This window comes from Musca domestica, unplaced genomic scaffold (assembly GCF_030504385.1).
Source record: "Musca domestica strain aabys unplaced genomic scaffold, Musca_domestica.polishedcontigs.V.1.1 16, whole genome shotgun sequence".
NCBI classification, from domain to species: Eukaryota; Metazoa; Arthropoda; class Insecta; order Diptera; family Muscidae; genus Musca; species Musca domestica.
The window spans coordinates 4,789,239-4,810,363 of record NW_026712219.1 but is presented as its reverse complement, the minus strand read 5'-3'; the positions used below and the strand labels follow the sequence as shown (position 1 = coordinate 4,810,363).

The 21,125-nt window shown below is 34.7% G+C and overlaps 1 protein-coding gene across 1 annotated transcript in view; it reads left to right on the top strand.

Moving 5' to 3' along the window:
• Window positions 1-5,245: 5,245 nt before the first annotated feature.
• The window catches only part of LOC101897390 (platelet binding protein GspB), a 245,925-nt gene continuing 230,045 nt past the window's right edge, over window positions 5,246-21,125 (top strand). Inside the window, exon 1 of the mRNA XM_005177435.4 lies at window positions 5,246-5,789. The gene's annotated coding sequence lies outside the window, so the exon portion shown is untranslated. The remainder of the gene's footprint in view (window positions 5,790-21,125) is intronic.

Genomic DNA, 21,125 nt, shown 5'->3' with positions numbered 1-21,125 from the left:
CCAGAAATGGTTCGAAAAGTAAAGAAGCGACTTGATCGAAACGCGCGTCGCAGTAGCCGAAAAATGGCTCGTGGCCTGAACATATCGCAATATTCCATTCGACAAATATTGGAAAATGAGCTCGGGGTAAAGCCATTGAAATTCCAAAAAGTTCAAAAACTTACACCGCAACAGAAAAAAATTTGACTCAAAAGAGCTAAAGAGTTGTTTCGCTTGGGCGAAAGTGGCGAACTGCCGAATTTGGTTTTCTTCGATGAGAAAACATTCATTGTCCAACGGTTTGTAAACAAACAAAATTATCGTGTTTACTGGCCAAAGAGGTCAGCAGAAAAGGTGCACCTTCGGTTGGCCACCAGAACTCAAGCGATGGTCGCTCTCCGCTCGTATTAATCGACCATGGCATCAGAATAAATGCCGAATATTATGCAAAAATATCCTGGAGGTTGTATTAAAGCCTTGGGCACGCAAACATTTTGGCCGCAGACCTTGGTCATTCCAACAGCACTCAGCACCATCGCACTCAGCACACGCCACCCAAGAATGGTTAGAAAATGAGGTTCCTCATAGCAACTTTTGGGCAGTGTGTGACGTTTTCATTGGCCGTTTGAAGGCCATAACTCGTTCCAAGGCCATTAAATAGATAAACGAGATATATAAAAATTTGATGAAAATCGGATCAGATTTCAATATACCTCTCGATACCTGGCATACCTGAAATCATAAAATATATGTTCTTTTTCGATTTTTTTTTTATAAATTTCTTGCAGTAAAAAATCTTTTACAATTCCCATTAAAATTGTCTCTATCCAAAGAAAACCACTTCAAAAATTAGCGATTTGTTCTCACTCCAAGTTTTGAAGGGCGTTGCTAACCCCAATAGAACAGCTCAGTGTCTTTTACTGGTGTAGTCAATTGAAATTAGTAGAAAGAACCAGTTCTCATACACCGTACATTCATACACCAGTTATAATTCTCCTGAAGGCAGAGAATCCAAATTTGTTATACAGTTATAGTTTCAAAATCTAATATTGATAGGAATTGAACATAATAATAATCATAAGAATTGAACACCCTGTTTACTGCTCGTCGATGTTAAATATGCTCATACATTATTTACTGCGTTGTAAGCAATCAGTTTGGTAGTTGTCACTGAACTGTTCGAACATGGTTCCTATTTGGATGACAACAAATGCCCTCGAATGTATTTTCAATGGATTGGATAAATTGCAGTGCGCAATTTGTGTTAATTTGTCTCAAAGAGTTGCGAAATAGAACGATTCGAAAATCAGATGAGCATTCATATTAATGTGATTTCCTTCTGGGTTCGTTATGCTGTCAGAACATAAATAGTTTTTTTCTATTGATATTGCATTGACATAGTTAAAGGAAAACAACGTATGATGTAATCAACATGTTAGCTTTATTACATACAAATATTATAAAAAAAAAAACAAGTAAAAAAGCTATAAGTTCGGTCGGGCCGAACTTTGAATTCCTTCCACCATTTGCAACGAATTTGGCAATTCTCAAAAACAATTAAATCTGTTGAAAATTCTGTGGACCTGCACAGATAATTTTCTGTCTTAGGCTATAGTATACATTACGAACCTCAAATGCCAAATTTGAAACAATTCCGGTGAACAATGTCGCTAAAATTGTAAATTGGGAGGTACCATTATATGGGGGCTATGCGAAGACGTCGACCTGCACAGACAAACTCCTGTCATAGGCTGTAGCATCCATTGCGAACATCAAATACAGAACTTGAAATAATTCCTGTAAATAATGTCGCTAAAATCATCAAAATCCCGAATATCGAGGGTACCGTCATATGGGGGCTATACGAAGCCGTGGACCTGCACAGACAATCTCCGGTTATAGGATGTAGCATCTATTGCGAACATCAAATACCAAATTTGAAACAATTCCGGTGAATAATGAGATACCGTTATATGGTGGCTATACGAAGACGTGGACCTGCACAGACAATTTTTCGTCTTAGGCTGTAGTATCCACGACAAACTTTAAATACCAAATTTGAAACGATTCCGGTACATAATGTCGCTAAAATCATCAAAATACCGAATATGGGGAGGTACCATTATATGGGGGCTATGAGAAGACGTTGACCTGCACAGACAATTTTCTGTTTTCAACTTTTTTTCAATTCTTCCAAAAACAGCGTGATTACAACAGACGGATGGACAGACAGACGGACATCGCTAGATCGTTTTAGAATTTTACGTTGATCCAGAACATATCTACTTTGTAGGGTCTATTATGAATATTTCGAGGAGTTACGAACGGAATGACAAAGCTAATATACCCTCCATAGAATGGTGGAGGGTATAAAAAATATATATTGTGACAATAGCTATCCCGGACCGAGTTTCACCAAATGGTAAAATTCGGTTGGATATGAAAAACCTATTCAATTTAGGCTGATATTACATATATGGCGAACCAAAATCGTAAGATCGAATGAGATGGTATATCGAAGATGTATAAAATCTGTACCGCTCTGGATGGTATTTGGCAGAGATATTTTCGAACAATATCTGAGGTCCGGAATCAAATATCATTGTTGTGGAGTCCATATTACGCATGTCAGGGATTAAAAATTCCAAATCGGATGAGATATATTTATGGGGCTATATCTATATTTGAACCGATTTTCACCAAGTTTGATGTACTGCTTCTAGATTGAATTGGGTCGGAAGTGCAAAAATTCAGGTAATTTGTACTGATATTGGTTCACAATTAACCCAAAATCGGTCGAAGATATATATGGGAGCTATATCTTCATTTGAACCGTTTCTCACCAATTGTAGTAGGGTTCGTCCTTGAGCCAAACATTTTATCTCAATCGGATAATAAATGCGACCTTCGTTTTTCCACAAAACTACATGAATAGACGGACGGACTGACTTGCATAAATAGACTCAGAAAGTGATTCTATGAGATCCTCATGAGAAACTATGGGTCTATATATGGGTCACTTCCTTTCCCTTTTTTACAAACAAATGAGCAATGACATAATACCCTTACCACTATATGGTGTAAGGTATAAAAAATTGTATTTATTACACTACACTAATACCGTTTTTATCCTTGCAAAAGCAAACAGTAATTTAAACAAAATTTCAGAACAACTCACTTGATAATCCCTCGCATAGGTAACGTAGATTAAACTTAACCCAATTTAGATATGTTTAACTTTTCTGTATACACTCATTTTTTTTCTGTATACACACATTATTCAAATTAGCTCCAATCTAAATATAACATTCATTTAAAATTTCCGTATAGGTGATGTGTGTGTGTATGTGTGTGTACTAAAATGAACAATGTCCTTTATTTGTAATAATTAGTTGCAAGGCTAAATCTAGGCAAATGAATTATTTAAATACAGGGTTAAACGTTAAATACGCAAACAATGAGCGCCAGTGTACATTGTGCGGTAACATTGAACACGCATTTATTGCCACGGGTGCACAAGTCCTTTTTGCATAAAGGCAAATATTTAAGTCGATATATATGTTCGTATGTGAGTACATTAAACAAAGAAATGACATAGAGACTGGCAAAAAAATAGTTTGAAAAAAATTTCAAATGTTAGTCGTGATGGAATTCAAGCGTGATAGTGTCATTTCTTTATATTTGGCTTAAAACCCACAAGTGGCTATCGTTAGAGCACTCCTGCATTTAAATGTGAATAAATCGTTTGTGTCTCGTACCATCGTTTGTTACCGTGATACTGACAAACATAACAAATCGGATGAACAATATATATGGGAGCTATAGCTATATCTGAACCGATCTTCATCAAATTTGACATATTAGTTTCTAGACTCAATTCGGTCGTATGTGCCATTTGGAAAAATATTAGACGTTTGGTGCACAATAAAAGGTAAATCGGACGAAGTTATATATCTGAACTATATCCAAATCTGAACCGATCTCTCAGCCGTATTTGATATATTTCCCCAAATATTGTTGTTACTTATTGTTGTTATTACGGCTGCGGAGGACAAAAATAACAAATCGGATGAACAATATATATGGGAGCGATTTCGGTCAAATTAGGCATACTTATTTTCAAGCCTAATTTGGTTGCATGTGCAAAATTCCATACAATTCGGGATGATATTACACGTTTGGTGCACAATAAAAGGCAAATCGGACGACGCTATATTTGGGAGCTATATCTAAATTTTGACCGATTATCTCCAATTTCAATAGAGTTCGTCCTTGGGCCAATGATTTGTGCCAAATTTCATCTGGATCGGGCTAAAAATGCGAACTGTACTTTGTTTACAAAAATACATGGACACACAGACAGGCGGACGGATTTGCATAAATCAGAATGTGATTCTATGCAGATCATCAAAAGGAATATGGGTCTACCTCGTTTTCTTTTGCCTGTTACAAACAAATGCACAAAGACATAATACCCTGACCATCTTGTGGTATAGGTTACAACTATTATAGGTATTGTCAATTGATTTTCCAATTATTTTTTGAGTATATTTTTTTATGAAATCATGACAAGAAATTGTTTTTTCCAAGGATAACGATTTCTTTAAATCCACAATAAGACCTCTCATAAAAAAAAAAATCTCCTAAACTTGGCATGTTTTCTAATGTTCATATATTAAAGAAAATATTCCAAAATCTTTCAGCAAATGGGCCCATAAAAATAACTTTAAAGTTAATCCACACGTACATTATCATCCAAACTTTTACTCATTTTGAAAAAAGAAAAACGCAACAACAAAAACAAAACATTGGAATTACTTCCGCTGGCATTAAAACGATGTGACTTCCTACAGTCACACATAGCTTTAAGCGGATTCACCCATCATTTCCTCTACAGCACGTGCTGTCATAATGATGTACTGTTACCAACTACCAACATGTGTTCTCCCAAAACCATTATCCTTTCAAGCCCACAGATAGCGAGAGTCAGAGCAGTCCTTTACCATTTGTGGTTCGTGGTAAGGCGTTGACATGCGCATGCTCAACAAATGTTGTGGATGTTATGGTGGATGTTGCGGGAGTGTGAATCGAATCGGAAACAATTTTCTCTGGTGTTGTGTGGAAATTATTGTCATGGCACTTTGGCGGTTCAAGCAATGAAAGTCCAACGAAAGCAAAATTTCGAATAAGTATCTGGATGCTAATGGCCTGCAAAGACGGTTTATGGCAAACAGTGTTCAAACGCCAATGCAAAGGATACGACGTGTTCACGGACGACGACGTAGAATAGCGCGTATCGGAATGAAGTGAAAAACTTGTAACGTTTCAGCGGATGAAAAACGAAAGAAAAACATGAATGTTTAACGAAAGTGAAAAGTGTAAGGAATATCTATAAAGAGTGGCAAAATGCTATAAAAATTAGAGAGAAAAAAAATTAAAACAAAATGAAATGCTCCTAGAATTGAAAATTCATGGAAAAATCCTTAAAAAATGTCAAAACAAATAAATAACAGTAATAAGATTAAATAAAAATTTAGGCCTTCGGAAAGGACCCCCAAAAAAAGAAAAAAAAAAAGAATGTGTGTGTGTGCGTGTTAGTGTCCTGTGTTTTTTGGGTATCATTGCGATTTGTACCTTGTATAAGTTCATGTTAATGTTTACATACTGAACTGCCAGCCCGCCAGTCAGTCGCGTGTACCTTGAATAAGTGTTTGTGTAGCTCATAAGGTATGCCGCTGCAGGCAATGCTGCTGCCACTTGCTGTCCATGGATATAGCCTTCATTAGATAAAGCTTCGCTGAATATCCAAGGTCATTATAGTTCCCTTCTGGTGTAATATTCTGTGTATTATTTATGAATGTAGTTTTGAGTACTTTTTTTGCCGTTTTTGTTGTTGTTGTTTTGTTTTACTCTTCTGTTTGTTTTTTGTTTAGCTTTCTTTTCATAATGTGATTGTAGTGCGGGAGGGAATGGCGAAATACAGTGTTTTGAAATGTGAATTGTGGTTTCCTGTGGCAGTGAAAAAATGTGCAAAATATGTGAATGACTGCAAAATATAATTTAAGCCATAAACAAGCGAGCAAAGGCTATAGCCGTGCGTGGCCGACCATGTGATACTCTACAACTCTACAATATGTTCGAAGTCCCCTTGTATCCAAATCCATTTTGGAAGATTTCGTTTTTGAAATAATGTCAAATAGCACCGCTCGGAGGTTACCCTTAGTTTTTTGAAACGGAGAATTTGGCCAATATTTACACACTTCGTAGTGTTGTTAAGTATTCAAAACAATTTCACACGAAAGTTGTGGTCCATTTTACAGCTAAATATAATCCAATGGTCATCCGAAATGCTAGACTTCTTCCTTGTCCTTAACTCTTTTCTGATGGGAAATTGTGTCGATTAATTTTCAATTGTGGCCTATAGAGCCACTACAAAATTAGAAAAAATTAATTTTTTTAGTCTATTTGCCCCTCTACATTTAGATCTTAAGAACAATAGGCTTTAATTCTGACCCTAACCCTACCCCCATACAAAATTTCGTGAGGATCGGACGATAATTGCGATATGCATACAATACCCCCAAAACGTAGTGTTGGGGTGTGTACAAATTTAGAAAATGTACAATTCAAAATTGTAAATTAAAAAAATCGCATGCGACAAAATATATGACATAAAATGAAAAAAATCGACAAAAAATATTCACTTTTTTATTGGCATATTTTTCCCGCGATTTTCGTAGATTTTATCGTTTTCTGGCAAGAGACCATTCCGAATTGATGGGAATTGTGAAAATTCTTGATGTAAAAGCAGAATAAATGAGATAATTTCTTTTACATATATATTGTACTTATTTTGCTATATATCCGATTTCTTGGCTATTAGCATCACTGTAATGACCGGAAATTATCTTTTAATGTATTTGTGATATTGCTGGGGTTGAAAGTATTCGCGGTTTAGTGGACATTTTCCTATTTTCTTACATAAAAGTTAGGATCTATTTTACCCGCTATTTATTGTCCGATGGCCGCCCAAATTAGTAGGTTTCTGCCCACTCCTACACTCTAACTCCATGTACATTTTCGCGTTGATTGGTTCATAATTGTGGCCTATAGAGCAACTGCAAATCAGAAAAATTTTCTTTTTTTTTTTTTTGGTTCATTTCAACCCCTAAATATAAATTATGTGAAGATCGGGCCAAAATTGCGACGTGTAGCTTGATTACAAATTAACATGGACAGACGGACGGACGGACATACATACATAGCTAAATCGACTCATCTCGACGAGATAGAAAGATCCATATATACTTTCCTATGTGGAAAACCAATATTTCGAGGTGTTACGTAATTTTTAGCCCAATCAAACTTATAATACCCCCAACAAATAGTGTTGTAGAGTACAATTAATACTTTTTATACCTTACACCATAAAGTGGTCAGGGTATTATGTCTTTGTGCATTTTTTTGTAACAAGCAAAAGGAAACAAGATAGACCCGTAGTTCCTTTTGATGATCTGCATAGAATCACTTTCTGAGTCGATTTATGCATGTCATGTATTTTTGTGAACAAAATGCAGGTCGCATTTATTATCCGATTGCGATGAAATTCTCCAAACAACATTTGTTTGGCCCAAGGACGAATCCTATTGAAATTGGAGATAATCGGTAAAAATTTAGATATATCTCCCATATATATCTTCGTCCGATTTGCCTTTTATTGTGCACCAAACGTGTAAATATGGAATTTTGCACATACAACCAAATTATGCCTGAAAATAAGTTCAGATATAGCTATAGCTCCCATATATATTGTTCATCCGATTTGTTATTTTTGTCCTCCGCAGTCGTAATATGCACTCTATAACAACAATATTTGGGGAAATATATTAAATACAGCTCAGAAATAAATTTGCTAAATTTTATCGAGATCGGTTCCGATTTGGATATAGCTCCCATATATAACATCGTCCGATTTACCTTTTATTGTGCACCAAACGTCTAATATTTGCCCAAATGAGATGGAATTTGGAATTGAGTCTAGAAGCTAGTATGCCAAATTTGGTGAAGATCGGTTCAGATATAGCTATAGCTCCCATATATATTGTTCATCCGATTTGTTGTATTTGTTACCCATAGCCGTAATATGCACTCCGTAACAACGATATTCAGGAAAATATATTAAATACAGCTCAGAAATATCGTTGCCAAATTTTAACGGTTCAGATTTTGATATAGCTTCCACATATATCTTTATCTGATTTCAAGTTAATTTTGCACTAAATGTGCAACACAAGTCCGAATTTAATAGTTACAAATGCTTCGGCATATTTAGTTGAACTTTAAATTATAATTACAATGTGATTGCATTCTCCCATAAAAACTTTTAATTGTTATGCGGAGCTCAACTAAATCAGCAAAGTGGTGTAGGGTATCATAAAATCGGCCCTGCCCGACTTTAGGACTTTCTTTACTGGTTATAGGTGAAAACTATTAAACTAATTATAACGTGAAAAACTCAAGCCGTTTAAGCCATTTAAGAAAAATAATCCAAATTGTTTCTCAAAATTTATGTCATTCTGAAATGTGTTTGTTCTTCTTCAAACAAAAATCTAGCCTGAAGATAATTAAATTATAGTAAAGATACCCCATAAATTTAAATCTCAAAACCATAGAAAATACTTTAAAAGAGTTTAAGTTCGTCGGGACCGAGCATTTTATGCCATTCAGCACGCAAACACTTAAATTATAGTGAGCAGATGTCTCACAATCCCTAAAATTGTGATCCAGAAAATATATTCGGTAGAAGGACGTTATGTGGGGATTATATTGTGAGGATATTTTCTTCTTGTTATTTCACTTCGGATTGAAAAATTAAAACTATTAAATACGGCCAGTTCCACTTTTAAAGCAGAAAATTACAAAATGGATAATATCAGAAGGTATCGCTTTATGGGCGATGTAGGAAAAATCTGGCCTATACAAACGATTTTTTATATCCTCCACCATAGTAAGCAGGGTATACTAAGTTTGCCATTTCATTTGTAATACCTTGAAATACACATTTAAGACCCCACAGAGTATATATATTCTTGATCATCATAAAATTCGAGCATAAAATTCGAACTAAATGAAGAAAATTGATAAAATTTTAGTCAAATGCATATTATGTCTGCAGGACTTTTAGTATTGAAAATTTATCATGTACTTTCACATTTTGGTATAGCCCCCATATACTGGTACCTCCTTATTTTCGGTTATTTGGTGATTTAAGCAACATTATTCACCGGAAATATTTCAAATTCGGTATTTGAAGTTCGTAATCGATATTACAGCCTAAGACAGAACATTTTCTGTGCAGGTCCACGTCTTCGTATAGCCCTCATATAACGGAACCTCCCGATATTCGGTATTTTGATAATTTTAGCTACATTGTTCACCGGAATTTTTTCCAATTTGGTATTTAAAGTTCGTAATGGATACTACAACCTATGATAGAAAATTGTCTGTGCAGGTCCAAGTCTTGGTATAACCCTCATATTACGTTACCTCCCGATATTCGGTATTTTGATGATTTTAGCGGCATTATTCACCGGAATTGTTTCAAATTTGGTATTTGAAGTTCGTAAAGAATGCTACAGCCTGTGACAGGAAATTGCCTGTGCAGGTCCACGCCTTCGTATAACCCCCATGTAAAGGTTCCTCCCTATATTCGTTATTTTGATGACTTTAGCGACATTGTTCACCGAAATTGTTTCAAATTTGGTATTTGCAGTTCGCAATGGATACTACAGCCTAAGACAGAAAATTGTCTGTGCAGGTCCACGCCTTCGTATAACCCCTATTAAAAGGTACATCCCTATATTCGGTACTTTGATGACTTTAGCTACATAGTTCTCCGAATTTTTTTCAAGTTTCGCATTTAAATATTATGACAAAAGTTACCTATGTCAGGTCCACGTCGTCGTATAGACCCTAAGATTTTAACAGAATTTTTAACGGATTTTATTTTTTTGAAAACTGCCAAATTCGTTGCAAGTCACGGAGGGTAATAATTTTAACAGCTGTCGGACGAATGGCTTAGAAATGACAGCAGTCTGAAATTGGTTGCAGTTTTTTCATATCACCCCGTATACATTATTGGATACATTGCTCGAAGTATGTGTTATTTACAATTGAAAGTGGTACATATCAATCCTCCGCTTGGATTACCCTCCATAAAATAGAATCACCCGCTTTTTAGCGTTTTCTAGAATTTTCACTTCTCTCTCTGAACAAAATATGTCAAAATAGGACCACTTTTTGTATAACACTACGATCTTTCTATCTCGGGTGCATTCGGTCATAATTTTGAACACATTCATTTTCTCAAAAATTCGACTGAAATTAAGACGTGTTACGAACTACAGTACTGTGAAGTGCACTGCGAATCTGTTGTTTGCATTTTAGCTATAGCCTTACAAATGTCATTGAATGCTTTCACCCAAACCACCCAAGGCAACTTCAGTAGCTGGTGCAACTGATGCAGGGCATTATTGTCTTACATACATACCTACATAAATATGTGTAAATGCATTTCTGCTTAGAAAAAGTCGGGGAGAATTATTTTAGCATTGCATGCTTAGATGAGATAATGCAGTCATATAACACAAGCGCCCAACGATAGACGTTGAAGGAGAAGAAGAAATTATAAACTTTTCAATGAATGCAACGACCGACCCAGAAGAAAATAGGAAAACAACGAAGTAATGCACCAAGAGAATAATGATTTTAATTGTACCACCATTCCACACAGATGGGACAAGCGTAAAAGCGTTCACTTCATTGTTTTTCCTCACCAAAATGGCATGCAATTTTTAACTTGGGAGCGGGTAGAAGGCAAAGACCTACTCCCTCCCCCACCACCTTATTTTAAGGTCATTCAGTAGAGGTACTTGGTTTTCCCTCGATTTTAGAAGAAAAACAAAAGTAAACAGCAGAACAAAACAAAACAAGAAATAATGAACAAAATACTGCAGAAATAGTAGAACACAAACACACAATACGTAGATGAAGAAAATGGAAAAATAATTGTTTGTGTTGAAAACCAGAACAATGCAAGTGAAAAGTGAATGCATTCGACATGGCCAGCCAACCAGCCAGCCAGTCATTGATGTTTGTATTCTTTCCATATGACATACTATTTATTTCCAAAGGGAGAACTCAGTGAAAGTTAGAACAGAAGAGTAACCTCAACAGATTCTGGGATGGGGTGTATTGTTTCACTTAATTCAATTACACATGCATTGACATATTTATGCCCCTCTGCTCTTAGGGTTCATTGAAAAAAAAAGGATACGGAAATGTGTTCTATATTGGGTTATATGGAGAAAGTACTGACAGTTGTTGAAGTGCTTTGGCACAAACTGAATAAACATTGAAATGGGAGGAATGAATTTAAAAAAAGAAAATGGTAAAAAATCTTAGTGATTGAAATATGTTTCAAACACGAATGAAAATTAGTCTCTGTATTTTTTGAAAAGTATAAACTACGAAATCAGGTATAAAATACGATATATTATTATTTTAATTAAAATATTTTCTCATAGGATCTGAGGCATAAAATTTATATGCATTCGGAATTTATTTATTTAAGTATTTTTTATTTTATTTTCTTTTTTTGACAATTTTTGAAGGTGAGCTAAATGCGAATTTATGAAACGAGTAAAGTTATTTGAAATCTATCTATTTTGAATTTGATGAGAGGGTAGTGCTGAATTGAATTTTGAAAACTTGTATTACGAAAATTATCATTTTAAATTTTGGAACTTTTGCATAGGACTGTAATAAGATCTTAGAAATGCATGCTATAGGTGTACAAAAAAGATAATTTTAGGAATATTTGGTTTGATGGAACTACAACCCCTTCTCACTAGGAAAGTGGGAATATATAGAATACAGAATACCTTAAAAAATTTCAAGTGTGATATTTTTAACAATTCTGCTGAAAATGCTGCGAAATTAGCGGACATATATAAAATTGCCCTGGTGCTCATTAAAAACGTAACAAACTAAATTCTAAAAAATCGAATTGGAAAAATTTGGATCAAATTTGAATAAAAAACAAGTAAAAAAGCTGTAAGTTCGGCCGGGTCGAACTTTGAATACCCTCCACCATTTGGAACGAATTAGAAAATATTCAAAAAAATAAAATCCATTGAAAATTCTGTTAAAATCTTTAAAATACCTAATATCGGAAGGTGCCGATATATACAAGGAACTCCTTGTGTGGATTTTCAGATAATTCCATTGGGTAATGTGGCTAAAATCCTCAAAATACCGAATATCGCGGGGTACCGTTATATGGGGGATATACGATATCGTGGACCTATATAGACAATTCTTTTTGAGGGCGTAAAATGCTCACAAGGGACTCCTTTTGTGGAATATCAGACAATTCCATTGAAAAATGTGGATAAAATCGTCAAAATACCAAATATCGGGGGTACAGTTATATGGGGGCTATACGATATCGTGGACCTATATAGATAATTCTCTGCCGAGGTATAAAGTACCCACAAGGAACTCCTTGTGTGGATTTTCAGACAATTCCGTTGAAAAAATGTGGGTAAAATCATCAAAATACCGAATATCGGGGGTACCGTTGTATGGGGGATATACGATATCGTGGACCTTTATAGACAATTATTTTTTAAGGGGGTAAAATGCCAACAAGGGACTCCTTTTGTGGAATTTCAGACAATTCCATTGAAAAATGTGGATAAAATCATCAAAATACCAAACATCGGGGGTACCGTTAAATGGGGGCTATACGATATCGTGGACCTATATAGATAATTCTCTGCCGAGGTATAAAGTACTCACAAGGAACTCCTTGTGTGGATTTTCAGACAATTCCGTTGAAAAATGTGGCTAAAATCATCAAAATGCCGAATACCGGGGGGTACCGTTATATGGAGGCTATACGATATTGTGGACCGATATACCCCATTTTCGAACTTGAACTGCCTGCAGACAAAAGAGAGATCTGTGCAAAATTTTAGCTTCCTAACTTAATTCGTTTAGACTGTAGCGTGATTACAACAGACGGACAGATGGACGGACAGTGCTAAATCGTCTTAGAATTTTACGCTGATCAGGAATATATATACTTTGTTGGGTCTAAAATTATTATTTCGATGAGTTACAAACGGAATGACGAACTTAATATACCCTCCATACCATTTTTGGTGGAGGGTATAAAAACGAATATCGGTGGCAATATTGGGTTATATGGGGTTATCAATACAATTGCACCTACCTCCACAATATTCAGCCACAAGGATAAATATTTCTAACTCCATCCAATTTCATTAAAAATCTGACATTATTCGTTACTAAATATCATGAGGTACCGTTATATGGGAGCTAACCGAAAACGGGTACCTATGTAGACAGTTTTTTTCCTCTTGGTACAACGCAAAGAGTATCGGCACGAAAATACTAACATTTTCAAAAAAAAAAAAAAAAAAAAAAAAAAAAAACAAGAAAGAAAATAGGCGCAGTCGATCATTTTATATCATATACCACTATAATAAAAAACGTAGAAGTATAAAGATAGGACAAGACAGAGTCAAAATGTTGTTACCAGGTGTAAATACCTCTGTTGTTATGAAATAGTTACGAATGTAAAGTAGTTCAAACCGCCAAGGCAATATACAATTTGCCATTTTTTTTTTTTTCTATAATTAAGTTTTTATACCCTCCGCCATACTATGGATGGTATATTATGTTTGTCTTTCCGTTTGTAATGCGTCCCCACAAAGTCTATATATTCTCGATCAGCATAAAATTCTATGTCGATTTAGCGATGACCGTCCGTCTGTGGAAATCACTCTAGCTTCCGAACAAAATGAGATAGCTTGATAAAATTTTACTCAAATGTATATTATGTCTGCAGGACTTTTGGTACCATGTAGGTTCACATATTGATACCTCCCCATTTTCGGTATTTTGGTGATTTAAGCGACATTATTCACCGGAAATGATACAAAATTTTGATTAGAAGTTCGCAATGAAATTGCCACGCAGGTCCACGTCTTAGTATAGCCCCCATATAACGATACCTACCTATATTCGGTATTCTGTCGATTTTAGCCTCATTTTTCACCGATTTTTTTTTTAAGTTTCGCATTTAAATATTGTAATGGCTTATGACAAATGTAGCCTATGCAGGTCCACGTCGTCGTATAGACCCTAAAATAATGGCTACATAAGGTATTTTTAAGAGTTTAACAGAATTTTTAAAGGAGTTTTTTTTTTTGATAATTGCCAAATTGGTTAAAATTGTGGAGCGTATTCAAAGTTCGGCCCGGCCAAACTTAAAGCTTTTTTACTTGTTTCTTTCTAAAAATGTCTATAATTCCCCTGCTACATTTGAAATCTTTAATTAAATAATGTGATTTTTTAACTATAATAATTGAAAACCACATTTTTACGTCGATATCTCGATAATTACTGCAAATATCGAAAAACGGACCTCAAGTTCAAAAAGAGGATACTTAATATCCATAGAAATTACCAAGTTTTTATATTAAAACAAAAACAAGTTAAAAAGTATAGCTATTGGCTGTTTATTTAAATATATTTTGACAGTCAAAATCTTGAGCCTTTTGAATTTCATATCTGATATAAATATTACAACGTGGCAGATTTGGAATATATTAGCTACTTCCTTAAATTTTAACCTTTTGTGGGGGAGCTACGAGAAGTAGTGAGCCGATAAATTCAATTTTCTTATGTGAAAATCGTTAAGAAAATTTTTTAGATATAAAATCGCTTACATGTTTCGAAAGTTATGAGAAATAAAATTGTTAAAAATAGTGATCATTTTTGGTGGCGCTAGTGTAGGCCGATATCCATCATTGCGTAAAATTTGAAGAGAATCTCATTTCGCATTTTATGATTGTTATTCAACATTGTGATCTCTTTGTGAGGGAGATACCAGAAGCATTAGACAAATATCTCCCATCTTCACAGCACAACTTCTGTTGCCAGAAATATTAGGATTTCTAAATTAAAGGTCAATCGGACTATCATTTCACATTTTTTGAGTTATAAATATTCACATTTTATTAGAGTTACAATTATTCCAAATTTTGACCCTTTGTGAGGGAGATATTTTTTGCCAATTTTTGCACCTGAGCTGAGACTGATGAAAATATTAAGATTTACATTTGAGAAAAGTTAGATGATCCTATCTTGTTCTATTAGGTATTTATTTATTTATTTATTTATTTTATTTTTTTTATTTATTTATTTATTTATTTTTTTTTTTTTGAAAAAAAAAATATATTTTTGTGGAGGATGTACTAGAAGGAGTGGACCGATATAATCCATCTTCGAAGTTTGACAATAATATTACGACGTACCAATTTTGAACCAAGTCGGATACTCCCTTCGAGAATTATCGTGTGCACCAGCCAAACAGATAGACGGACGGGCGAACAGCCCTACATCGACTCTTAATGCCCTGAAACGGATTTGATACAAAGACACCTAGGGTCTAAAACTGTTATTTCGATGAAGTTTTGACATTTTGGGTATAAAGTGATATATACCCTCTGTAGCCATATGACCGAGGGTATACAGAACAGTGATTTGTATGACTGTAATTTTTTATCTATTAACATAACTTCTCTAGTGTTGACTTAAACAAGTCTATCTAAATTCCCAACACGCTGACTTAATTATAATCGGGTGTGTGTTATTAATTAGCCGTCAAAATGCACAAAACTCACTCAAGGAAATCAACGACTCTATTCTATCTTCCATTGATGTTGGCAAAATCATGGTGTGATGTTTGTTTTTGATGTCTGATTTATTGTCTGGTGTTAATTAAATGCAAAATGTGTGTTTTTTCTGAACTGAGGAGAGAAAATCTGTTTTAGCAACAAATTCTCACGCTTTTCTTTTTTAGCTGCATGTTTGTTTTTCACATGCTCAAGCATACGGATGAGGTGCTTTCATTGGTGTGATGGCCTGAAGGTAAGCCAGTTGTTAGTGAGTGAGTGTGTGGTACATCATAACATGCAACTATGACAACCATTTGTCTGTCGGTCTGTCTGTCCCTCTGTACAGACATTTGCCAAGTGTTGATTGCACTTGCAAATTATGAAGCAACAAATTGTTTTACAGTCATATGATGACCAGATTTGTCATTTCCCTTAAGAGAAGAGAGCTATAATAAATGTTTTAGCAAATGAATAGCTAAAAAAAGAAAAATGCAATGCAAAGCGAAATGGCTTTCAATTTAAAACAAGTGGCAATTAAATATAAAAAAGTGTGTGAAAATGTGGAAAATTTGTTATGTTGACACTTGTAAAAAGGCACAAAAACAAAAAAGTAAATTATCCCTTACAAAAAATTCAATTTTCATTTTTGTACGACAATTTCGATTCATTTCTTGACAATTGCACCATATTAAAAACTTGAAAAAAAATTTTTTTCTCATCTCAAAATCTCCATAAATTCCAAAAGTTTGTGTTTTATTTTTGTTAAAGATTTTAATACATTTTCATATTGCATACTTTGCATAAACTGTCACTGCCACAGGGGGAGCTTGTCATTTCGTTACACCCCATTTGAAATTATAATTCGGCCATAAAACGCTTAATGCCGGGTGGTATTTCAGTGGGGGCGCTCTCTTAAATGCAGTGAAAATAAAAACAATTTAATTAAATTCACCGAATGTGGCATCATTCGTGTAATGTGTAAGGTGTGTGTGTGTGTTGCGGGTGTTCTAAACGTGTGAACTGGCATACAGTGCGATAAAACGCTTTAGGGTTGTGAGAGGCGTTATTTAAGAATTTTGAAATGTATTTGTGTGTATTAATGTTGGAATTTAATATTGGGGGGACTTAGAGTGGTGAAAGTACTGAATGTCTGACTGATCTAGGAAAAACTCCAAGACGAAACGGCTTAAGCTAGTATCTTGAAGTTCGCAAGAGGGCAAGCCTTGGTGCCTAGGCATATGATAAGGCTGGGTTGAAATTTCGCACTGAATGGGTACGAAAAGTACCAAACTTCACTAAAGATGGAAAACGAAATGAAATATAATTCTCAAATTTGTAATGACAGTCACTGATGAAGGGCAGAACAGATGTACCAAAGGGTTTTCAGAAATTCAAACTCTAAGGTTACGGAAAGTTCTAAAATGGTATTTAACTTCCAAAATTGTGCCATTTGGTATTATTTGAAAGGATAGAGCTAAAAACTTGATATTTGGCATGGGAATCATGGGTGGAAAGTAAATTTGATGTATGAAGGTGGTTTTGGAAATATTTCCACGAAAAGTACTGAATGGTACTAAATTTGGAACAGTTCGGTTTAGGCCGAACGGATTAAGCTGGAATTTTGAAATTTTGTATTGGGTCCCTGTTGGTGGTAGGCTTGTGATAAAGGGGTGGTTTTGGAAATGTGTACTACAAGTGTACGAAAAGTGCATAAGAGTACTATATTTGGTACAATTTGGTATTGGGTGAACAGATAGTGCTTTAAATATGAAATTTGGTATTAGGGTCGCTGTTCATGTTTATCTTGAATATACAGAGGTGGTTTCGGGAATGTGCACTAAATATAATTGCACGAAAAAAACTGAATGGTACTATATTTGGTATTGTGTGAAATGATAGAGATAAAATTTTAAATTTTGATATTGGTATCTTGAATTGATATATATAGGTGGTTTTTGGTAATGTGTTCTATAATTATACGAAAAGTACTAAAAGTGCTTAAAATCTGAAATTTGGTATTAGGCTCGCTGTACATGTGACTCTACATATGGAGATGGCATGTGTACTATTTTATAATTTGGTATTGGATATAGAAATAGAGCTGAAATTCTGAAATTTGATATAAATGTCACTGTCTGTGGTTGAAATATGGATCTGGTTTCGGGAATGTGTACAACATGTGTACGAAAAGTACTAAATAGTACCATATTTGGTACCATTTGATATTTGCGGAACAGACGGTGCTTGCAATCTGAAATTTTGTATTAGGGTCGCAGTTCATGTTAAGCCTGGATATATGGAGTTGGTTTCGGAAATATGTACTATAATTGCACGAAAAGTACTAGATGGTACCATATTTGGTATTGAGTGAAGGTATAGAGATAAAATTTTGAAATTTGGTATTCAGATTACTGATAGTATCCGTGTGTGAGATTTGGCGCTGATTTGGAAATACATCCTATATTTGTACGAAAAGTACTAAATGGTACTACATTTCGAATGGGGTAAAGGGATTAAGTTGGAATACCTTTATGTATTAAGGTCTCTGTTGGTATTTGAGATTGATATATGGAGGTGGTTTTTTGAATGTGTGCTATAATTGTACGAAAAGTACTGAATGGTACTAAAATTAGAATTGGGTGAAGGGATAGAGATAAAATTCTGAAATATGATATTTAGATTACTGATGGCATCTATGTTTGAGATTTTGCTGTGATTTGGAAATACGTCCTTTATTTTTACGAAATGTACTAAATGGTACTAAATTTCGTATTGAGTAAAAGGAGAGACGTGGAATCCCGGAATTTTATATTAAGGTTCTGTTGGTATCTGGGATTGAGATATGGAGTTGGTTCTTCAAATGTGCACAAAATTGTACGAAAACTATTGAATGGTACAAAATTTGGTAATGTGGGATGGGATAGAAATAAAATATATCCTTTATTTTTACGAAATGTAAAAAAATGGTATTAAATTTGATATTGGAACTGAGTATGCGGGTGGTTTTTGATATCTGTAATAGAATTATACGAAAAGTAATAAATTGTACTAAATTTGGTATCGAGTTAAGGAATAGAGATGAAATCCGAAAATTACATATGGATGTCACTCTTGGTGTCTGTGGTTGAGAGAAGGAGCTGGTTTGTATATGCATACTATAATTGTACTTTATAGTACTAAAATTTGGTAGTGGGGGAAAGTAAAAAGCTGAAATCCTGAAATTTGATATTGAGGTTACTCTTGGTATCTGATGTGGATGCGCGTACTGAATGTTAATTAATTTGGTACTGGGTAATGGGATGGAGCTGAAATTGTGAAATTTGGCATTTAGGTCACTGTTTACGTTGAAATAGTTTTGGACAGATGTGGGTCCATTGTGCATTAGTTTTACTAATATCCTCCGCGGTAAATTTCAAAATGAAAACTTTTTGGTGGGAAAGGAAACAAGTTTCTTATTTTTCTTTCGAGAAAGAAAAGAAAAACTGGAATAATATAAAATACCTTCAAATTTCAATATAAAATTATAAAAATAAAAAATTTTAGAACAGTGTTTGGCTTGCTTGTTTGGGATACCATAGTATTTTGTTGTTGCAAAATCGTCAGGCAAAATCCCATTATTGTTGTTTTTATAAAAACAACGTTTGTTTATGAGTGGAGAACGAAAATTTTGTCAAATTCAACAAATTGTGCCTCTTGAAGACTAAAAAGGCCTCACAATACCTTTTGGAAAAAATCTAAAATTTTAAAGTGGACTTTTCACCGACAAAGTATCGGACACTTGATATTGTTTTCAAACAATAAACAACATTGGCTTGAAATTCACAGATTTCAAACTTAATATTTTCCCACAGTTTCAGCAACTATTATTTGTATACTTTATGAACCCTTATCCCTTTAAAAAAAATGTCATTTGAAACTTTTTATAACTTTCGACTTAGTATTTTCTATCGTCCGCCTCATAGCATTTATGACACTTCCTTCCTTCCTTTCATCCTCGCAAGTTATGACACTCTATTTCCGAGCTACCCTTATAATAAAATATTCCTTTCCATTGCACACACACACACATACACTAAAAATTCACACTCGTGCCATAAACACAAAGTGTGTCACTAACACCACCACGGCCACCACCAGGGAGATTGCTATGCTAAACAGAATCAGCCAAAAACAATTTTTGAGCTGATACCCCCAGGGTTGCAACAAACAACCACAAGAACAACTACCCAAACATGTGGCAGAACATACAAACATGCATATGCCGAGGAGAATTTGTTGGTGTTGTCGCAACTTTAAGATTTACGAGTGTTCATAAAGTCACGCCACTTAATTGCAATTCGAGTGCTAGATATTCCCATTCATAAGGATATTCGTTTATACGGCGAGGAGGAGTACGTGTAGGGCAGCGGCATAATGCATGCAAACATTCGTTCATACGATTTATGCCACACACAGTGAGGTTCAAGTATGTTGGTGTGTATGATGAAGTTATGCTTAAAATGTTGCAAGGGCAAAACGTTTAAATTTCTCTCTTTCGAATTTAAGCGTTAAAGACAAGGAGGGAGGCCGGCACACTCCCTTCACTTCATTCGAATAACAAAAATAATATTTGAAATCAAAATAAAAAGCATAAATTATTAGTTTTGGTTGTTCTTGTTATTGTTGTTATTATGATTGTTATTATTTGTGTTGCCTTCTGCATGATGAATGAAAACAAGACAATTTGTCTGTTCTTGAAGGACACGTGCCATTCATGTGTCTCGGCAGTAGTCAGAAGTTGGTCAGACATGCTGCAATTGAAAAAACATTGCAATTTCAATGTCGTACCGTACCACCCATACGAAATCCACTGTTATTGGAAGTGTATGGGAGTAGGGGAAAATTGGAAGTGATTGGTTTCTTTTGTTGTTGTTATAATTGTGAGTGTGCCTTACAAATTATTTTCACAAATATTTTGTTCCACGTTATGTACGCAACTACTCGTAAAATCTAATCGATTTGTTAGGTATGATTATTAGATTATTAACAGTAAGTTCGGTGGGGCGGAACTTTGAATAGCCTCCACCATTTGGAAAGAATTTTGAAATTTTCAAAAAATAAATAAATAAAAACAAGTAAGCAAAGGCTACAGTCGAGCGGGGCCGACCGTTGAATACCCTACAACACTATAATAAACGATACAGTTTATATAGACGAGATACTCGAAAGAATTCCACAAGATATTGTGACAAATAATAAAAAAAAAAACCATCAGGTTTCGTTTTCTAATTTTCGAATAATAGCAACATAAACTAATTTGCACATTTCCAATTTATTGGTAGATGTTGCACGTAAATGGTCTTCCTAGATCTGGAACCAATATTTCCCAAAGACCTA